Raw genomic sequence first — 21,540 nt, 5'->3', positions numbered from 1 at the left:
CCTGGACTCTTTTTCCTCCTTTCTTCCTTCTTTTAGGCTCCTTTAGAGATGCACAATCCAGATGCAGCTCCTCTCTTACTTCACAAAAAAGTAATCAGACGCCTACATGAACAAAGAAGAGGGCGCTTCATGTGCATATAAGTTTTAAAATGAAAAGTGCTGTGTAATATGCATACAGGGTACTCACAATATGCAGCAGCACTCTGTTTAGCTGATAGATGTGTTCTGGAGACTCTCAGTGCTCCAGCTCACTGCATAATGGTGATCAGCTCCCTCCAAAGGGTCAGATAGGCAGGATTTAAAACATGTAGACCAAAGGCGTGTGTTAAAACATCAAAAATCATTTGATAATATAAAACTGTTTTTGGGATAAAACAATTGTTTTAAAATTTGTGGGGTTGAAACATTCATTCAGAGCCCCAATAAAATTCCCTTAAACAGTTGTGTTTTTTGTAAGTGGAGAAATGCGTTGCATTTTATTGGGGCTCTGAATGAATGGGACAGTGTACACCAATTTTCATATAACTGCATGTAATAGGCACTACTATAAAGAAGAATATGCACAGATACTGATCTAAATGTCCAGTATAAAACTTTTTAAGAACTTATTTAGAAGCTCCCAGTTTAGCACTGTTGATCAGGTTAGGCTGGGACACCCAGTGGAAGGGGCTGAAAAGGAATAGCAAACACTACCCCCTTCCCTGCATATGAAAAGACAGATTATACAAACAGGAGAGAGCAGGAGTCTGATAATCTGACAATTTGGGGCTTTGTTAGGAATTTGAAAATCTGCACAATGTTATAAAAAAAATAAGCAAAACTATATATTGTTACAAAAATACTCCAGATGGGCTACATAAATGGATCATTTACAAAAAAAAAATATACAAAGAAAAATCTAGTGCACAATCTCCCTTTAAATCCAGCAAACTTTAAAGCTAAATTAGGCCATTTTGAAATGAATACACTCTACCTGCCTACTGTTGCCCTGATTTCAAGTGTAGCTCTAATGATAGATTAGGATGCAATATCAATATAACTGGCCGACACTAAAATTAGTGAGCAGAATTATATTACAAGTCCATGGTAAAAACAGATTTACCAGAGAAGGTGTAGCATGGCTAGCATCACTTTAGCGCGTCCATTAGTTTCAATGGATAACGTGACTATGCAAAATAGCGCTTATATTACAAATTGAAAGTCATGGCTTGCGCTCTATATATATACTATTATCGCATTTGTAACGTGTCTGCCGCCATCGTCAGTTGCTCACGCATCCAAGAGAATGTTTGCTGTGCGTGCAGCCAAAAAAATGTTGGCTGTGCACGCAGCCAAAAGAATCCACCTGGATGCAGCATAAACTGCATCCATGTGGATTCCGAAAATGGCAGGGTGGTGAAAGAATCTACCGCAGGCCGCAAGAAATAATAAAAAAAACTAACCGCCCACACAAAGTATTAACATATAAAACCCTTACCGCCAGCACAAAGTATTAACAAAAAAAACGTAACCGCCCGAGAAATATTAACAAACACCTAAACCACCGACCCACACATCGCAAAATAATACATTAATTAATCCCTAATCCACAAATTAAACAACAATGCATATAACCTAATTAACCTATTAAACCCTAAACCGACAACCCCCACTTCGCCAATAAACCTAATTAACCTATTAACTCCTAAACTGCCAACCCCCCACATCACAATAAATCTAATTTACCTATTAACTCCTTAACCGCCAACCCCCACAAAGCAAATAACTAACTTAATTACTAAGTCCCCTAATCTAACACTCCCGAAATTAACCCCATTGCATAAAATAAAAAATAAAAAAGTTACAATTAAAAAAAACAAAAACCTAAGATTAAATTAAATAAATCTAAAATTACAAGAAATAAGTCTAAATTTACAGAAAATAATAAACAAAATTATCAAAAATAAAAAAATTAAACCTAATCTAATACCCCTAGGAAAATAAAAAGCCCCCCAAAATAAAAACAACCCCTAATCTAAACTAAACTAAATTACCAATAGCCCTTAAAAGGGCATTTTGATGGGCATTGCCCTAAGTTAAACAAAGTCTAAAAAAACCTAAGCCACCCATTGCCACTAAAGGGGCATTTGTATGGGCATTCAGCTCTTTTACAAACAGCTATTTTGCGCCCATAAAAAAATTAATCCCTAATCTAAAAAAATAATAATAAATAAATAAATAAATAAATAAATAAATAAAAAAAAAACTGTCTACCCCTGAAATAGGTACTCACAGTTCCTGAAGTCCGGCGATGAAGGTCTTCTTCCAGGCAGTGAAGGTCTTCATCCAGCACGGGGACATCCTCTATCCTCACCTTGAGCGAAGGCGGAGCGGAGGTGATCATGGAGCGGAGATGACCATGGAGCAGGACCGGCGATCGTGGAGCAGGACTGGCCGTCGTGAGGCAGGACCGTCCGTCACGAAGCAGGACTGGTGTGGAGGTTCCTCTTCATGGGATCGCAGCCAAACACTGAAGATTGAATGCAAGGTACTCCATTTATATTGGGGTACCTTGCATTCCTATTGGCTGAAATTTTGAAATCAGCCAATAGGACGAGAGCTACTGAAATCTTATTGGCAGATTTGAACAGGCAAACGGATTTCAGTATCTCTCATCCTATTGGCTGATTTCAAAATTTCAGCTAATGGAATGCAAGGTACCTAAATGGGGTACCTTGCATTCAATATTCAGTATACGGTGGCGACCGCATGATGAGGATTCTCCATGCCAGTCCTGCTCTGCGACGGCCGGTCCTGCTCCGCGATCGCCGGGCCTGCTCCATGGTCATCTCTGCTCCGCGATCACCTCCGCTTCGCGCTGCCTTCGCTCCGGATGAAGATAGAAGATGTTCCTGCACTAGATGAAGACCTTCAACTCCTCGAAAAAGACCTTCGCCGCCCGACTTCAGGAACTGTGTGTACCTATTTCGTGGTTAGACTTAGGCTCAAAAGAGCTGTTTGTAAAAATGCCCCTTTAGTGGCAATGGGTAGCTTGGTTTTTTTATTTTGAGGGATTGGTTCGGTGGGGGGTTTCACTGTTAGGGGTAATTGGCAATTTGTTAAGGTAAAAGAGCTATTGAACTTAGGGCAATGCCCTACAAAAGGCCCTTTTAAGGGCTATTAATAGTTTACATTAGTTTAGGGGGTGCTTTTATTTAGGGGGGTTATTTTTATAGGGGTATTAGATTAGTTTTTTGTTTTGTTTTTGATAATTGTGTTTATTATTTTCAGTAATTTTAAATAAACTGCTCTCTGGGCAGGCTTATCGCGTAGTATATATATATTTATACACACACTTTTGTGCCCATCCCAGTCAAATACGTTGAAAATATCCAATATCATTTTTAGTCAATGTTAATGTTTCTATGTGTTTTTAAAAGTTGAAATTCATGTCATTTAAAAATTAATAATTTTTTTAATTATTTTTTAAACATGTGCAAACATAGTTAAAAATCATTGAGATCAGTGAACGATGGTTCTTTAAATCAGGAAAAGATGCCTTAATTTTTTTTTTTTTTTTAGAACAGATGTTTTTGTTTTTTTTAGAAAAACATATTTTTTACAAATGTAAGAACAGCCAAGTTTCAGCAATGTAAGCTGATGTTTCCAGCTGACATATTTACAATAAAAAGTCAGCTGGGCAGTCAGATTTTACAGGATAAACCCCTTGCACATTAAAATATTGTAACACCATTGTTGTGCAGGTAACTGCATGTACAGTATATTGCAATTTACTGCAATTGTTACAGATTTAACACAGTTAAATAACATGTAACACAAAATCTGAAAACTGCTGAAAATGGTCAACTAGAAAAACTGTCTGAGGTTTTTCTTGTTTTCCTTTCTTCATCTGTTTCTCACTTTTAATGCCTCTGCTCTTCCCTGGAGGCAACATGTTCAGTTTCATTTCAGCAAGCTATAGATTAGGGAACTGACTGTCCAAAGGGCAGTAGAGGGCACTCCAGGCCAGCTCAGGTTAAGCTGTGGTCACTTTATCTTTTTTTGTTGTTGACACAAGGACACAGGGTCTTGGCTGAGGCTTTCCTGCCCAAATGTGTTTACAAGCAGGTCAAGGACTTGTAGACAGATAAGCATTACAAAAACAACTTTACAATTGCAGAGACAAAAATCTAAGTATAATGTTATCAGAAAGTTGTGGTAGGACATGAGAGACTGATCATTAAAGACTTTCTCTGTTTATTTGTGCTGGAAACATTAGAAAAAAATAATAAATAATTTTTATGTTTATTTTATATTTCCCAATCCAACTACATTTATTTAAACAATGTAAATGGTCTTTTGTTTTATTCATTTTCCTTAAAATGGATTCCATATTTCAAAACACAGAACATAACCATCTTAGACAGTGCATACTTATTCATAATAACTGTGACATTAATATTATTATTATTAATAATAATAATAATAATAATAATAATAATAGTAATTATCCCTGTAATACTCAAAAATATAATATATAATAGTATATTACAGGGATTATTACTACTACTATTATTATTATTATTATTATTATTAATTAATTATTATTATTATTATATGACATTAATATTATTATTAAAAGTAATAATATTATTAATAATAATAATAATAGTAATAATCCCTGTAATACTCAAAAATATAATATATTATAGTATATTACAGGGATTATTACTATTATTATTATTATTATTATTATTATTATTATTATTATTATTATGTGACATTAATATTATTATTAAAAATAATAATATTAATAATAATAATAATAATAATAATAATAATAAGAATAATAATAAGAATAATAATAATAGTAATAATCCCTGTAATAATTAAAAATATAATATATAATAGTATAATAGATTTTATATTAATATACTAAAGCAATGGGTAGTTTTATTTACATTTTAAAATCTTATTAAAGGGACATGAAACCCATAAATGTATTTTCTGATTCAGATAGAGTGTCACATTTTAAAGAACTTTCTAATTTATTCCAATAATCATATTTACTTTTTTTTGTAATATTTATTGAAAAGCAGTTAGGCAGGTTTAGGAGCATGCATGTGTCTGGAGAAATAAATGGCAGCAGTTTTCTAACAATGTTATACATTTGCAAGAGCACTAGTAACTGCTGCCATATAGGTTCACGCTACCTACCTAGTTATCCTCTTCAACAAAGAACACCATGAGAACAAATTTAATAATAGAAGCAAATCCGAAACTTTTGTTAAAAAACTGCAGACTCTATCTGAATCCTGAAAGAAAACTTTTGTATTTCTGGTATCTTTCATATTTTTTAATCTAATCTTTATAAAATGTAATTAAAATGTATTTGCATCTTTATAGATACATTGAAATGATGTAATAAACTTTTCAAATGAATGAAAATCTTATCCTAGGTTTAGTATAGTAGGAGGCAAATTATATTAATTATACAACAGTACAACGCTTGATTTACACCTTTGGAAGTACTGTGTAATTGCCTTTTTCCAACATTTTTTCCCATTACAGTTTATGGCTGGCTGTACTGAGCATCAACATGTATGGAATACAGTTTATAAGAAATATGTTCCAAAATGTTATCACTTGATAAGTCATACATATGCCCTTCTGTGAATAATGTCCCTAGGCAGTTGCCTGCTTTGTCTAATGAGAAATTCTTGGCTTTTTCTTCTGAAAACAAATTCTTATTCATTATTAACTAAAGTAATGGACAAAATACTGCTACACAGGTCCCAAACAAATACACAAATATCACTGCTATTTTTATTTTGATTACCTTAACACACTTGTAATGGGGAAAAATGTAATATTTGAAGAATACTTTGTGACTGAGAGAAAATATAATATAATAATAATAATAATAATAATAATAATAATAATAATAATAATAATAAAGTAATATACTTCTATTATCTAATTTGTGTTGTTCTCTTGGTATCCTTTGTTGAAAAGCATACCAAGGTAGAGCAGTAATGCACTACTGGGAGTTAGCTGGTGATTGGTGGCTGTACATATATGCCTCTTGTCATTGGCTCACCCAGTGTGTTCAGATAGCTCCCAGTAGTGAATTGATGTGCCTACAACAAAGGATACCAAGAGAATGAAGCAAAATTGATTAACAAATTCAATTGGAAAATTGGCAAAGAGTCTATGCTCTATCTGAATCATGGAAAAAAAGGTTTGACTTTTTAAATTAATGTTTTACCTATGTATGCTGTAGAATGGTTAATCAAATGATTTATCTCCAACAATCACCATAAATTTTTAACTGCAGCAAAGGATATTTTAGATAATGGCAGTTATAAAGAATTACATCTCCGTGCTTCCTGCCGGCGACCCAATCAGGAGTGGCATATGTATTTAGCCACCAATCAGCTGCCATAAAACACATTTAAAGCATAGTGCTCAAGGTTAACTCCTATGTTTGCAGCAAGCAATTGATTAAAAAAAAATACTCTAATGATTTAGAGTATTTTATTATTGCAATTTCAAATCCATTTAAGAATTGAATTTCTCTTTGAAATTATTAAACAAAAATATCTTTAGCCTACTATAGATAATTATTGTTGTTATTCAATTAAACTTATATTAAAGGGACAGTCAAGTCCAAAATAAACTTTAATGATTCAAATAAGGCGTGTAATTTTAAACAACTTTCCAATTTACTTTTATCACTAGTTTTGCTTTATTCTCTTGGTATTCTTAGTTGACAGCAAAACCTAGGTAGGCTCATATGCTAATTTGTTAGACCTTGAAGACCGCCTCTAATCTGAATGCATTTTAACAGTTTTTCACCACTAGAGGGCATCAGTTCATGTGTGTCATATAGATAACATTGAGCTCAAGCACGTGAAGTTACCTACGAGTCAGCACTGACTGGCTAAAATGCAAGTCTGTCAAAAGAACTGAAATAAGGGGGCAGTTTGCAGAGGCATAGATACAAGTTAAATACAGAGATAAAACGTGTATTACTATAACTGTGTTGGTTATGCAAAACTGGGGAATGGGTAATAAAGGGATTATCTATCTTTTTAAACAACAAAAATTCTGGTGTTGACTTTCCCTTTAAAATACATAAAACTTGTTTTAGCAAAAGCTATCCAGCAAGTAGTATATTTATGTGTGACACAGTTAAAGTAGCAAGTTGTTTTTGTTGGCTATTTTTAGTTTAGTATACTTGAGATTAGCTACTAAATCCAAGGTCCCTGCAGAAGGAATTAACATAATTCCTCTCTGACAAAAATGTAATTTCTATGTTATAAGACCTTTCTTCTTAAACACTGTCGCCAAGTAGGTTGGACTGTTCCTTACAAAGTGTTGGCCGCTTCATGCAGCTGCTTTTAATGACTTCACAACAACACTGGAGAACAGCCTAGTGCCAGAGTTGAGGCTGCTACAGGCCACAGCTGATTTAGAGGGCAAAAGGGGCGGATACACAGTCTGTATAAAAGTCTGTGCTGTCTAGGATTTCAGTGTAAAAGGAGAGCTGATTTATAGACATACTCTGCATTACTATACAGTGTTTAGTTTCCTAGTGCACAACAGCTTGGAACATTTGTATATGTTGTTACCAAAATTTAATAGACCACTAAGACAATACTATAATTACAAATATTATTTAGCTAATAATAATAATATAGCAACATTAAATTACTCTGTTAGCTTAGTTGTCTAATGCATTTTTTTTATAACTAATTACAATTACAGTTTAGATTGGTGGTCTCATTTATTTTTATAAATAATAATAATTACATATTTGTGTATTTAACTTCTTTAGCTTGTGGTCTGATGTATTTTTTTTATAAATTCTAATAATAATAATAATAATAATAAATAAAAAGCATAATACATGTAATTGTAATTTATTGGTTGATTGATTTAATTATTTATTTGAAAATAGATTTGAAAAAAAAAATGCATTTATTTTTTTAGATCACATTTTATTGTCTAACAGATATGGCTATATGTACACAGATTCATCAGATGTAGCAGCATCATATACTGTATATATATATATATATATATATATATATATATATATATATATATATATATGTATATATATATATATATATATATATATATATATATATACATGCATACATGCACACACATTAATTTTAAATTCAGTAACAAAGGAGTTAAGGTATGAGGGGGGGGGGGGCTTTTAAATTCTAATTGCTAATCTGTGTAAAAAATGTTTTACAGAAAATACTTCTACTCAGTAGTACAACAAATTTTGTGTGGCTTATTTTGTTCCTGTAAAAGGACATCTGAGACAATGGCAGCTGTAAAGAATTAGACCTCCATGCTCACATAGCAGCAGGAGGGAATTCAGCAGTCTAAACACGGTAGGAGTTTATTGTGTGACACACACATGAATACAAACTCCACTGGCAAACCAAGGACATGAAGGAGGCTGAAATTAAACCCTGTACCAGACATCACTCCATATAAAGACAGCATTTAGATTTAAAAATTTCAAGATGCATATAACACTACAATTGTACGTGTAGTGCTGGTGTAATTATATAATGCACTCAACTATAAACAAAGACTGAGACTGATTTAATATGTGACCACACTCAGAAAAGTACCAAAGGTAGAGATAACAAACTAATACAGTTAAATAAACTTTAGAGTAATTTATCAAGGAAAAGTAATAGGAAAAAAATAAAATTAAATTGCTTATTTTTTCTAATCTATTAAATTATACTAAATAATCTAAAATGCACTTGCCATTCATAAATATCTCCATTTATAAACACCATTCTTTCTCTAATTTATAAATGACCACAAAAGTAATATTTAAATTTTATTTTTGAGAATACACTTATTTAGAAGTTTTTTTTTTTTTTTTTCACTAAAATCAATAACATTTCTAAAGATTATCCAGATTTACAAAATGTTTTGTTGAAAAATCTATGGAATATTCAGTTTTTATATATATATACATTTCTTATAAAAGGCAAAAGCTAAAAACAATTTGTTTACAATCTAAATTTTCCTCTTCTAATATTTTGAGATATAAATATTGTTGCATGAAAGAAAAAAAAAACACAATATCAACAACATATTATTTGTAGGTATTGTGTTCTATTATTTATTTTTCTGATATTTTTTGGGAAATATATGGTGGCATTATTAACTTCAAATTAAGTTTCATACTTTGTGGACCTTACCACAAACCTCAGCAAGTAAAAGTATAAGAAACATTATAGAACATGTGTTCTTATTAATATTGTTAAAGGGACAGTCTAGTCCAAAAAAAAACTTTCATGATTCAGATAGGGCATGTAATTTTAAACAATTTTCCAATTTACTTTTATCACCAATTTTTCTTTGTTCTCTTGGTATTCTTAGTTGAAAGCTTAACCTAGGAGGTTCCTATGCTAATTTCTTAGACCTTGAAGTCTGCCTCTTAAAGGATTACTTTCTGTTATAATGTTTAAGCTAAACAACTAACATATTAAAGTGAATAAACATTAATTAAAACCTACTGACCTATATTTTCTCCAAAACGAAGTTTCATAACGTTCTAAAAGTTATATCTTTTATTCGCCGATGATGTCACGTTATCCTGCCCACTATTTTCAGCACTGTGTGTTCAAAATACTTAAACCAATAACTTTCGGCTAGATTTAGAGTTTTGTCGGTAAGGACCCGCGTATCTAACGCTGGCATTTTTCTGGCCGCACCTTTAAAATAACTCTGGTATTGAGAGTCCACAGAATGGCTGCGTTAGGCTCCAAAAAAGGAGCGTAGAGCATATTTAACGCAACTTCAACTCTCGATACCAGAGTGGCTTACGGACGTGGCCAGCCTCAAAAACGTGCTCGTGCACGATTCCCCCATAGGAAACAATGGGGCTGTTTGAGCTGAAAAAAAACCTAACACCTGCAAAAAAGCCGCGTTCAGCTCCTAACGCAGCCCCATTGTTTGCTATGGGGAAACACTTCCTACGTCTGCACCTAACACCCTAACATGTACCCCGAGTCTAAACACCCCTAACCTTACACTTATTAACCCCTATTCTGCCGCCCCCGCTATCGCTGACCCCTGTATATTATTTTTAACCCCTAATCTGCCGCTCCGTAAACCGCTGCTACTTACATTATCCCTATGTACCCCTAATCTGCTGCCCCTAACACCGCCAACCCCTATATTATATTTATTAACCCCTAATCTGCCCCCCACAACGTCGCCTCCACCTGCCTACACTTATTAACCCCTAATCTGCCGAGCGGACCGCACCGCTATTATTATAAAGTTATTAACCCCTAATCCTCACTAACCCTATAATAAATAGTATTAACCCCTAATCTGCCCTCCCTAACATCGCCGACACCTAACTTCAATTATTAACCCCTAATCTGCCAACCGGAGCTCACCGCTATTCTAATAAATGTATTAACCCCTAAAGCTAAGTCTAACCCTAACACTAACACCCCCCTAAGTTAAATATAATTTAAATCTAACGAAATTAATTAACTCTTATTAAATAAATTATTCCTATTTAAAGCTAAATACTTACCTGTAAAATAAACCTTAATATAGCTACAATATAAATTATAATTATATTATAGCTATTTTAGGATTTATATTTATTTTACAGGTAACTTTGTATTTATTTTAACCAGGTACAATAGCTATTAAATAGTTAAGAACTATTTAATAGCTAAAATAGTTAAAATAATTACAAATTTACCTGTAAAATAAATCCTAACCTAAGTTACAATTAAACCTAACACTACACTATCAATAAATAAATTAAATACAATTCCTACAAATAACTACAATGAAATAAACTAACTAAAGTACAAAAAATAAAAAAGAACTAAGTTACAAAAAATAAAAAAAATATTTACAAACATAAGAAAAATATTACAACAATTTTAAACTAATTACACCTACTCTAAGCCCCCTAATAAAATAACAAAGCCCCCCAAAATAAAAAAAATGCCCTATTCTAAATTACTAAAGTTCAAAGCTCTTTTACCTTACCACCCTGAACAGGGCCCTTTGCGGGGCATGCCCCAAGAAGTTCAGCTCTTTTGCCTGTAAAAAAAACCATACAATACCCCCCCCAACATTACAACCCACCACCTACATACCCCTAATCTAACCCAAACCCCCCTTAAATATACCTAACACTAAGCCCCTGAAGATCTTCCTACCTTATCTTCACCATACCAGGTTCACCGATCGATCCAGAAGAGCTCCTCCGATGTCCTGATCCAAGCCCAAGCGGGGGGCTGAAGAGGTCCATGATCCGGCTGAAGTCATCATCCAAGCGGGAGCTGAAGAGGTCCATGATCCGGCTGAAGTCTTCATCCAAGCGGGAGCTGAAGAGGTCCATGATCCGGATGAAGTCTTCTATCAACGGCATCTTCAATCTTCTTTCTTCGGGAGCCATCATCTTCCATCCGACGCGGAACATCCTCTTCTCCCGACGCCTACTAGCCGAATGACGGTTCCTTTAAATGACGTCATCCAAGATGGCGTCCCTCGAATTCCGATTGGCTGATAGGATTCTATCAACCAATCGGAATCAAGGTAGGAATATTCTGATTGGCTGATGGAATCAGCCAATCAGAATCAAGTTCAATCCGATTGGCTGATTCAATCAGCCAATCAGATTGAGCTCGCATTCTATTGGCTGTTCCGATCAGCCAATAGAATGCAAGCTCAATCTGATTGGCTGATCGGATCAGCCAATTGGATTGAACTTGATTCTGATTGGCTGATTCCATCAGCCAATCAGAATTTTCCTACCTTAATTCCGATTGGCTGATAGAATCCTATCAGCCAATCGGAATTCGAGGGACGCCATCTTGGATGACGTCATTTAAAGGAACCGTCATTCAGCTAGTAGGCGTCGGGAGAAGAGGATGTTCTGCGTCGGATGGAAGATGATGGCTCCCGAAGAAAGAAGATTGAAGATGCCGTTGATAGAAGACTTCATCCGGATCATGGACCTCTTCAGCTCCCGCTTGGATGAAGACTTCAGCCGGATCATGGACCTTTTCAGCTCCCGCTTGGATGATGACTTCAGCCGGATCATGGACCTCTTCAGCCCCCCGCTTGGGCTTGGATCAGGATATCGGAGGAGCTCTTCTGGATCGATCGGTGAACCTTGTATGGTGAAGATAAGGTAGGAAGATCTTCAGGGGCTTAGTGTTAGGTTTATTTAAGGGGTGTTTGGGTTAGATTAGGGGTATGTGGGTGGTGGGTTGTAATGTTGGGGGGGGGTATTGTATGTTTTTTTTTACAGGCAAAAGAGCTGAACTTCTTTGGGCATGCCCCGCAAAGGGCCCTGTTCAGGGCTGGTTAGGTAATAGAGCTTTGAACTTTAGTAATTTAGAATAGGGTAGGGCATTTTTTTATTTTGGGGGGCTTTGTTATTTTATTAGGGGGCTTAGAGTAGGTGTAATTAGTTTAAAATTGTTGTAATATTTTTCTTATGTTTGTAAATATTTTTTTTATTTTTTGTAACTTAGTTCTTTTTTATTTTTTGTACTTTAGTTAGTTTATTTCATTGTAGTTATTTGTAGGTATTGTATTTAATTAATGTATTGATAGTGTAGTGTTAGGTTTAATTGTAGGTAAATGTAGGTATTTAATTTAATTTATTTATTGATAGTGTAGTGTTAGGTTTAATTGTAACTTAGGTTAGGATTTATTTTACAGGTAATTTTGTAATTATTTTAACTAGGTAGCTATTAAATAGTTCTTAACTATTTAATAGCTATTGTACCTGGTTAAAATAAATACAAAGTTACCTGTAAAATAAATATAAATCCTAAAATAGCTATAATATAATTATAATTTATATTGTAGCTATATTAGGATTTATTTTACAGGTAAGTAATTAGCTTTAAATAGGAATAATTTATTTAATAAGAGTTAATTAATTTCGTTAGATTTAAATTATATTTAACTTAGGGGGGTGTTAGTGTTAGGGTTAGACTTAGCTTTAGGGGTTAATACATTTATTAGAATAGCGGTGAGCTCCGGTTGGCAGATTAGGGGTTAATGTTTGAAGTTAGGTGTCGGCGATGTTAGGGAGGGCAGATTAGGGGTTAATACTATTTATTATAGGGTTAGTGAGGCGGATTAGGGGTTAATAACTTTATTATAATAGCGGTGCGGTCCGGTCGGCAGATTAGGGGTTAATAAACGTAGGCAGGTGGAGGCGACATTGAGGGCGGCAGATTAGGGGTTAATAAATATAATATAGGGGTCGGCGGTGTTAGGGGCAGCAGATTAGGGGTACATAGCTATAATGTAGGTGTCGGCGCTTTGCGGTCGGCAGATTAGGGGTTAATTATTGTAGGTAGCTGGCAGCGACGTTGTGGGGGGCAGGTTAGGGGTTAATAAATATAATACAGGGGTCGGCGGTGTTAGGGGCAGCAGATTAGGGGTACATAAGTATAACGTAGGTGGCGGTCGGCAGATTAGGGGTTTAAAAAATTTAATTGAGTGGCGGCGATGTGGGGGGACCTCGGTTTAGGGGTACATAGGTAGTTTATGGGTGTTAGTGTACTTTAGAGCACAGTAGTTAAGAGCTTTATGAACCAGCGTTAGCCCAGAAAGCTCTTAACTACTGACTTTTTTCTGCGGCTAGAGTTTTGTCGTTAGATTTCTAACGCTCACTTCAGACACGACTCTAAATACCGGAGTTAGAAAGATCCCATTGAAAAGATAGGATACGCAAATGACGTAAGGGGATCTGCGGTATGGAAAAGTCGCGGCTGAAAAGTGAGCGTTAGACCCTTTTTTGAGTGACTCCAAATACCGGCGGTAGCCTAAAACCAGCGTTAGGAACCTCTAACGCTGGTTTTCACGGCTACCGCCAAACTCCAAATCTAGGCCTTTGTGTTTAAAGCGCCATTTTGAAACCTAGGTATTGTAAACGGATTGTTACAGAGCAAAGGATACCCACGGAGTGGGTTTGGAAAACAATTAAATTTGCAGACAAGATTTCTGATATACGGTAGAGATATGTTAATGAAATGCTATTGATAAAAAGCGTATTTGGGGTAGTTAGTTAGTAACAGGCATAGAAAATATTTACTTACAGTGGCCCTTTAAGAATGCATTTTAACAGCTTTTTCACCACTAGAGGGTGTTAGTTCATGTTTTTCATATAGATAACACTGTGCTCGTGCACGTGAAGTTAGTAGTTACCTGGGAGCCATAACTGATTGGCTAAACTGCAAGTCTGTCAAAGAACTGAAATAAAGGGGCAGTCTGCAGAGGCTTAGATACAAGATAATCACAGAGGTAAAAAATATATAAATATAACTGTGTTGGTTATGCAAAACTAGGGAATGGGTAAAAAAAGGCATTATCTATCTTTTAAAACAATAACAATTCTGGTGTTGACTGTCCCTTTAAAAGAAAATGTAATAAAGCCTGCAAATTGTATGTTGCCCATAGTTTTGTTATGATAAGGGAAAGGGATAGTCTGTTCCAGAATTTTTATTGTTGAAAAAGATAATCCTTTTATTACCCATCCCCCAGTTTTGCATAACCAACACCGTTTTATTAATATACATTTTAACTCTGTGATTACCTTGTTTCTAAGTCTCTGCAGACTGCCCCTTTATCTTAGTTTTTCTGACAGACTTGCATTTTAGCCAATCAGTACTGACCCATAAATCACTCCACAAGAGTGAGCACAATGTTATCTGTATAGTACACATGAACTAGCAGTAAATTGGATGCCCTATCTGATCATGAAAGTTTGATTTTGACTTGACTGTCCCTTTAAATACCAGTAAAGTATTTGCATCATGTTTGTACATAACAATCAGAAACTTGCAAGGCTCAACAACACACATGTTTCTTATTTAATTTAATGGATACTGAAAAGATGCATTGCAAACTATTCTGGGTCTATCTATATACCCCCAGTATAGTTTGCCAGGAATGTCTGATCTGTGTTAACATGATTCTGATCATTTGTATTATATATATATATATATATATATATAGTAGAGGAGCGGTGAATCCCACGGACGGTCTCCGTGTTGTAGCCAGGATCCAAATAAGCAGGCACACAGGATTTTTCAAAAGCACTCCGTTTTAATGGCAATAATTAAACCAAACATTTTGGCTCAAACACGAGCCTTTGTCAATGGTGCACAAAACCAAATGTGTGATACTAAACAAACCCGCACCTTAAATACCCACCCATCCCCCAAGTGACAACCAATCAGCATATCCATCCGTTACACACCCATATTCACAAGGCAACATTTGCCGGGTTTACCATAGACGCGGCGTGACGTCATCACGCTATCACCGCCCCAGGTGAAACATCAGTGGCCACAGGTGACCATAGCAACCAGGCATAAACAACTGTGCTATACTGATGCGTGATCAGATGTATATCTGACAGGTAACAGACTAAGTATCGATCAGTGAGTGATCAGATCAACCCCATATAAAACATTTATAACAAAAAAAGGTATCAAACTATTGTAATACAGGGCAAACTTTATATAGATTTAAGAAAAAAGCGCTACTGAAAACCAAAGTTTAATAACTTATAACATAGCCCTCTATACCCGCAGTATCAAGGCTTGTAGGAAGTAGCAGAAGACACAGAGGGTAGCACCTCCCAATGTGTAAAATTTAATTTAACTGGTACAAAATACATCACGCCTAAGGAGTAGGTAGAAACATAGTAATAGATGACTCCCAGATGTTTACAACTCATTTATGTTTGTACCAACAGCCAAAGTCTATATTGATGTTAAGTCCCCGAGGAGCAATAGTGTCTAAAGTAAAGATCCAGCGGGCTTCCATCTTTAATAGGGCTAGTCCTCTGTCCCTTTACTTTAGACACATTTGGTTTTGTACACCATTGACAAAGGCTCGTGTTTGAGCCGAAACGTTTGGTTTAATTATTGCCATTAAAACGCTTTTGAAAAATCCTGTGTGCCTGCTTATTTGGATCCTGGCTACAACACGGAGACCGTCCGTGGGATTCACCGCTCCTCTACTGTCTGTATTTTCCCAGTGAGAGCACCAGGTAGCTGAATCAATTTAGTGAGTGCCGTACACTTCTGCAACTTTGTATATATATATATATATATATATATATATATATATATATATATATCAGCAAAATTGAAAAAAGCACTCACTGGTCTTCAGATAACTTATCCAAAAACATTTGTTTTTGGATAAGTTATCTGAAGACCAGTGAGTGCTTTTTTCAATTTTGCTGATGAATTTTCCCACATAGCACCCTGGCAGCTGATGGTATTTGGTGCGAGTGCATATACCCTCTCTTGTTCTTGGCTATATATATATATACAAAGTTGCAGAAGTGTACGGCACTCACTAAAGGGGAGTATTCCAACACTGCACTATACACAAATTTGTCTGTCTACATACACATACACACATGAACCAGCAATGTCAAGCTGTAAACAAACTGTCAAAGTGAGCTTACATTACTGTTTTTCTACAAAGGATAATAAGAAAACAAAGAACATTTGATAATATAAGTAAACTGGGAAGTTTTTTACAATTGTATGCTCTATCTGGATTATGAACTATTTTTTTGGGGGGGGGTTATGTCCCTTTAAGGTAAAGTCATGCATGTAGTCTTATACTAGTCATGGACTGCCATGCTAATTTTTATAGTGAAACAAAACTTCCCTCTGTAGACATCTCTCACATCTAAAACAAGAGGCATTTCTCCTCATAAAAACACCACATGACTTTTCTGGCTGATGAATAAAATCCCTTTAAATTAAAAAATGTTTTTGTATTTAATTATAACCAACATTGCATTGATTAACTATGTTTGTTTTTTAAAAAAAGAAACAAACAACCTCTCTCTCATGGATACCATACTGCCAAGGCTACCCCCATCCCCCTACTACCTGGCCCTCCATTTATCACACCAGTGTTGGCCCTTTCATGGCTCATGGGATCTCCCAGACTCTTGCTGTCTATTGTTTTGTTGTTTGTATCTCCTCACAAAGGAGCTGATCCCTGACCAGGAAAACCCCTCTTGAGTGGCCAGACTCCTGAAAATAGTTGATCCCTAACCGCATAAACCATTCCGGGCTCCTTGAACTGCCGACCGGCCGCACTGCACTGGATACCCACTAACCTTTACCCCTTGTCCCAGAGCTCTGCTCTTTTGGGGATTGGTAGCCCCTAGGAAGGACCAGAGGTGGGGTGATCGCCGGAAGGGAGCTCCCTTGAGAACCGGGGGTTTTGGACACCACCACCTCCATATCTTTACCAGGCTGTAGCTCTACAGAGTGTGTTTTCCAATAAAGTCAGTTCTTGTTTCACCTGAATACTAGTCTTATCCGGTTATTTGGGTGGGCTACTTGCTATAATCACTTTCCAGCTTTCCAGCTGCAGGTTCCGAGGAGGAAGCAGGACCCTTTGGCAGAGTTACCCAGTCAGGGTAGTTGGTATCTGTCACATTGGCTGGCAGCAGTGGGATCTGCTTCTTCCACATGGTTCCTGCTGACAGAGGAGAAGCCCCAAAGTAGCCTGCAACCATGGAAGCTGAGTTCCTATGGAGAGTGATAGATGCATTGGCCCAGCTGGACGGTCCTTGCTCTGAACTGGATGATCTATAATGGAGGGACATTATCCGCCGGCAACTCTGGTGGGAGGCTCGTCAACTGGAGCAGGACTGTTATGAAAAGGTCCTCCCCATCGCTGATGAAAGATACTGGCTCCAGCTGAACTCACGAGAGCTTTTCCTGGGAGAGCAACCCAAGGGGGAATGGCTATCTGAATTAGATGGACTGGTCCAGACAGAGATGAAGGTATAGGAAGGGTACCGGGCACTACGTTGGTATGCGGCCCATGTATGTCCAGATATGGAGACGGATGATCCTACAAAGGGGTTTGGCTTCAGCAGCCCCGGATTACTATTTATAAAGCTGGCAGGGCACCCAGACTTGGGAAGTGAAGTGGAGTGGAGACCGGAGGACATTAGTGGATACCAAGAGAGACTGCTGAATCTCTCAGGGGTACCCTGGCTACAAGACAATCTGGATTACCTAGATTCCCAGGAATGGGTGCTGGAAAAGGCATACAAGAGGCTGCTAGATCTCATTTAGCAGCATGCCACAGAGTCTACAGGGAGCTATGGTACAGCGATGGGGGATTTATTGGACTTTTTCTCAGAGGAGTGGCCACCAGGAATAAGCTACCAAGAGCTGCTAGATCTCAATAAGCAGCCTGGGCCTGAACTTATAGTCTTGGACAAGGGAGCCACCCCAGCAGAAGCACAGGCAACAGGGCAGAGAGCCGGTGACTTCTGCCCTACACCTGTGACATCTCTGGAGTCCCAGGGAGAGAAGGTACTTGACCTCTCTCCCTGGATCCAGGACCCAGAGATTGTGGATCTAATTGAATTTTCCTCAAAGAAGTGGCAACCGGGAATGAGCTTCCAAGAGCTGCTAGATCTCGATCAGCAACCTGGCCCTGAGCTTATGGTCTTGGACAAGAGAGTCACACCAGCAGAAGAGATGGCAACAGGGCAGAGCACCGGTGACCTCTGCCCTGCACAGGTGACATCTCTGCAGTTCCAGGGAGAGAAGACAGCCGTTTTCTCTCCCCAGTGGCAGAGTAATTCCCAATGAGCGGAGGTAGGCGACTTTCCTCTTCAGCTGCAGATCAGCTTCCAGGAAGAGGAGGTAGCCGACCTCTCTCCCCACTGACAGAGCCATCCCCAGAGAGTGGAGGTTCTGACCTCCCTCCCCAGCGACAGAACCCCTTCCAGGGAGAGGAGACAGGTGGTCTCTCTCCACAGCAGCAGAGCCATTCCCAGGGAGTGGAGGTAGACGACCTCCCTCCCCAGCGACAGAACCCCTTTCAGGGAGAGGAGACAACTTATCTCTCTCCCCAGTGGCAGAGCCACACCCAGTGAGCAGAGGTAGCCGACCTTCCTCCCCAGCAGCAGAGCCAGTTCCAGGGAGCAAAGGTAGCCGACCTCTCTCCCCAGCGACAGAACCCCTTCCAGGGAGAGGAGACAACTGATCTATCTCCCCAGTGGCAGAGCCACTCCCAGGGAGCAGAGGTAGCTGACCTCCCTCCCCAGCAGAAGAGCCAGTTCCAGAGAGCGAAGGTAGCCAACCTCCCTCCCCAGTGACAGAACCCCTTCCAGAGAGAGGAGACAGCGGTCTCTCTCACCAGTGGCAGAACCTGTTCCCGGGAGAGGAGACAGTCGGTCTCTCTCCCCAACAGCAGAGCCATCCCCAGGGAGCAGAGGTAGCCAACCTCCCTCTCCAGCAACAGAACCCTTTCAGGGAGATAAGACAGCCGGTCTCTCTCCTCAGCAGCAGAGACAGTTCCATGGAGAGGAGACAGTTGGACTATCTCCCCAATGGCAGATCCATCCCCAAGGAGCGGTGGTAGCCGACCTCCCTCCCCAGCGACAGAACCCCTTCCAGGGAGAGAAGACAGACGGTATCTCTTCATAGTGGCAGAGCCACTCACAGGGAGCAGAGGTAATGACCTCCCTCCCCAGCAGTAGAGCCAGTACCAGTGAGCGGAGGTAGCCAACCTCCCTCCCCAGTGACAGAACCCCTTCCAGGGAGAGGAGACAGTTGGTCTCTCTCCCCAGTGGAAGAACCTGTTCCCAGGAGAGGAGACAGTCAGTCTCTCTCCCCAGCAGCAGAGACATCCCTAGGGAGTTGAGGTAGCTAACTTCCCTCCCCAGTGACAGAACCCATTCCAGGGAGAGGGGACCATCCGGATCATGGACCTCTTCAGCTCCCGCTTGGATGAAGACTTCAGCCGGATCATGGACCTTTTCAGCTCCCGCTTGGATGATGACTTCAGCCGGATCATGGACCTCTTCAGCCCCCCGCTTGGGCTTGGATCAGGATATCGGAGGAGCTCTTCTGGATCGATCGGTGAACCTTGTATGGTGAAGATAAGGTAGGAAGATCTTCAGGGGCTTAGTGTTAGGTTTATTTAAGGGGTGTTTGGGTTAGATTAGGGGTATGTGGGTGGTGGGTTGTAATGTTGGGGGGGGGTATTGTATGTTTTTTTTTACAGGCAAAAGAGCTGAACTTCTTTGGGCATGCCCCGCAAAGGGCCCTGTTCAGGGCTGGTTAGGTAATAGAGCTTTGAACTTTAGTAATTTAGAATAGGGTAGGGCATTTTTTTATTTTGGGGGGCTTTGTTATTTTATTAGGGGGCTTAGAGTAGGTGTAATTAGTTTAAAATTGTTGTAATATTTTTCTTATGTTTGTAAATATTTTTTTTATTTTTTGTAACTTAGTTCTTTTTTATTTTTTGTACTTTAGTTAGTTTATTTCATTGTAGTTATTTGTAGGTATTGTATTTAATTAATGTATTGATAGTGTAGTGTTAGGTTTAATTGTAGGTAAATGTAGGTATTTAATTTAATTTATTTATTGATAGTGTAGTGTTAGGTTTAATTGTAACTTAGGTTAGGATTTATTTTACAGGTAATTTTGTAATTATTTTAACTAGGTAGCTATTAAATAGTTCTTAACTATTTAATAGCTATTGTACCTGGTTAAAATAAATACAAAGTTACCTGTAAAATAAATATAAATCCTAAAATAGCTATAATATAATTATAATTTATATTGTAGCTATATTAGGATTTATTTTACAGGTAAGTAATTAGCTTTAAATAGGAATAATTTATTTAATAAGAGTTAATTAATTTCGTTAGATTTAAATTATATTTAACTTAGGGGGGTGTTAGTGTTAGGGTTAGACTTAGCTTTAGGGGTTAATACATTTATTAGAATAGCGGTGAGCTCCGGTTGGCAGATTAGGGGTTAATGTTTGAAGTTAGGTGTCGGCGATGTTAGGGAGGGCAGATTAGGGGTTAATACTATTTATTATAGGGTTAGTGAGGCGGATTAGGGGTTAATAACTTTATTATAATAGCGGTGCGGTCCGGTCGGCAGATTAGGGGTTAATAAACGTAGGCAGGTGGAGGCGACATTGAGGGCGGCAGATTAGGGGTTAATAAATATAATATAGGGGTCGGCGGTGTTAGGGGCAGCAGATTAGGGGTACATAGCTATAATGTAGGTGTCGGCGCTTTGCGGTCGGCAGATTAGGGGTTAATTATTGTAGGTAGCTGGCAGCGACGTTGTGGGGGGCAGGTTAGGGGTTAATAAATATAATACAGGGGTCGGCGGTGTTAGGGGCAGCAGATTAGGGGTACATAAGTATAACGTAGGTGGCGGTCGGCAGATTAGGGGTTTAAAAAATTTAATTGAGTGGCGGCGATGTGGGGGGACCTCGGTTTAGGGGTACATAGGTAGTTTATGGGTGTTAGTGTACTTTAGAGCACAGTAGTTAAGAGCTTTATGAACCAGCGTTAGCCCAGAAAGCTCTTAACTACTGACTTTTTTCTGCGGCTAGAGTTTTGTCGTTAGATTTCTAACGCTCACTTCAGACACGACTCTAAATACCGGAGTTAGAAAGATCCCATTGAAAAGATAGGATACGCAA

Source organism: Bombina bombina, chromosome 6 (assembly GCF_027579735.1).
Source record: "Bombina bombina isolate aBomBom1 chromosome 6, aBomBom1.pri, whole genome shotgun sequence".
NCBI lineage: Eukaryota > Metazoa > Chordata > Amphibia > Anura > Bombinatoridae > Bombina > Bombina bombina.
The sequence above is the reverse complement of the archived record's forward strand: the minus strand, read 5'-3'. Positions refer to the sequence as shown.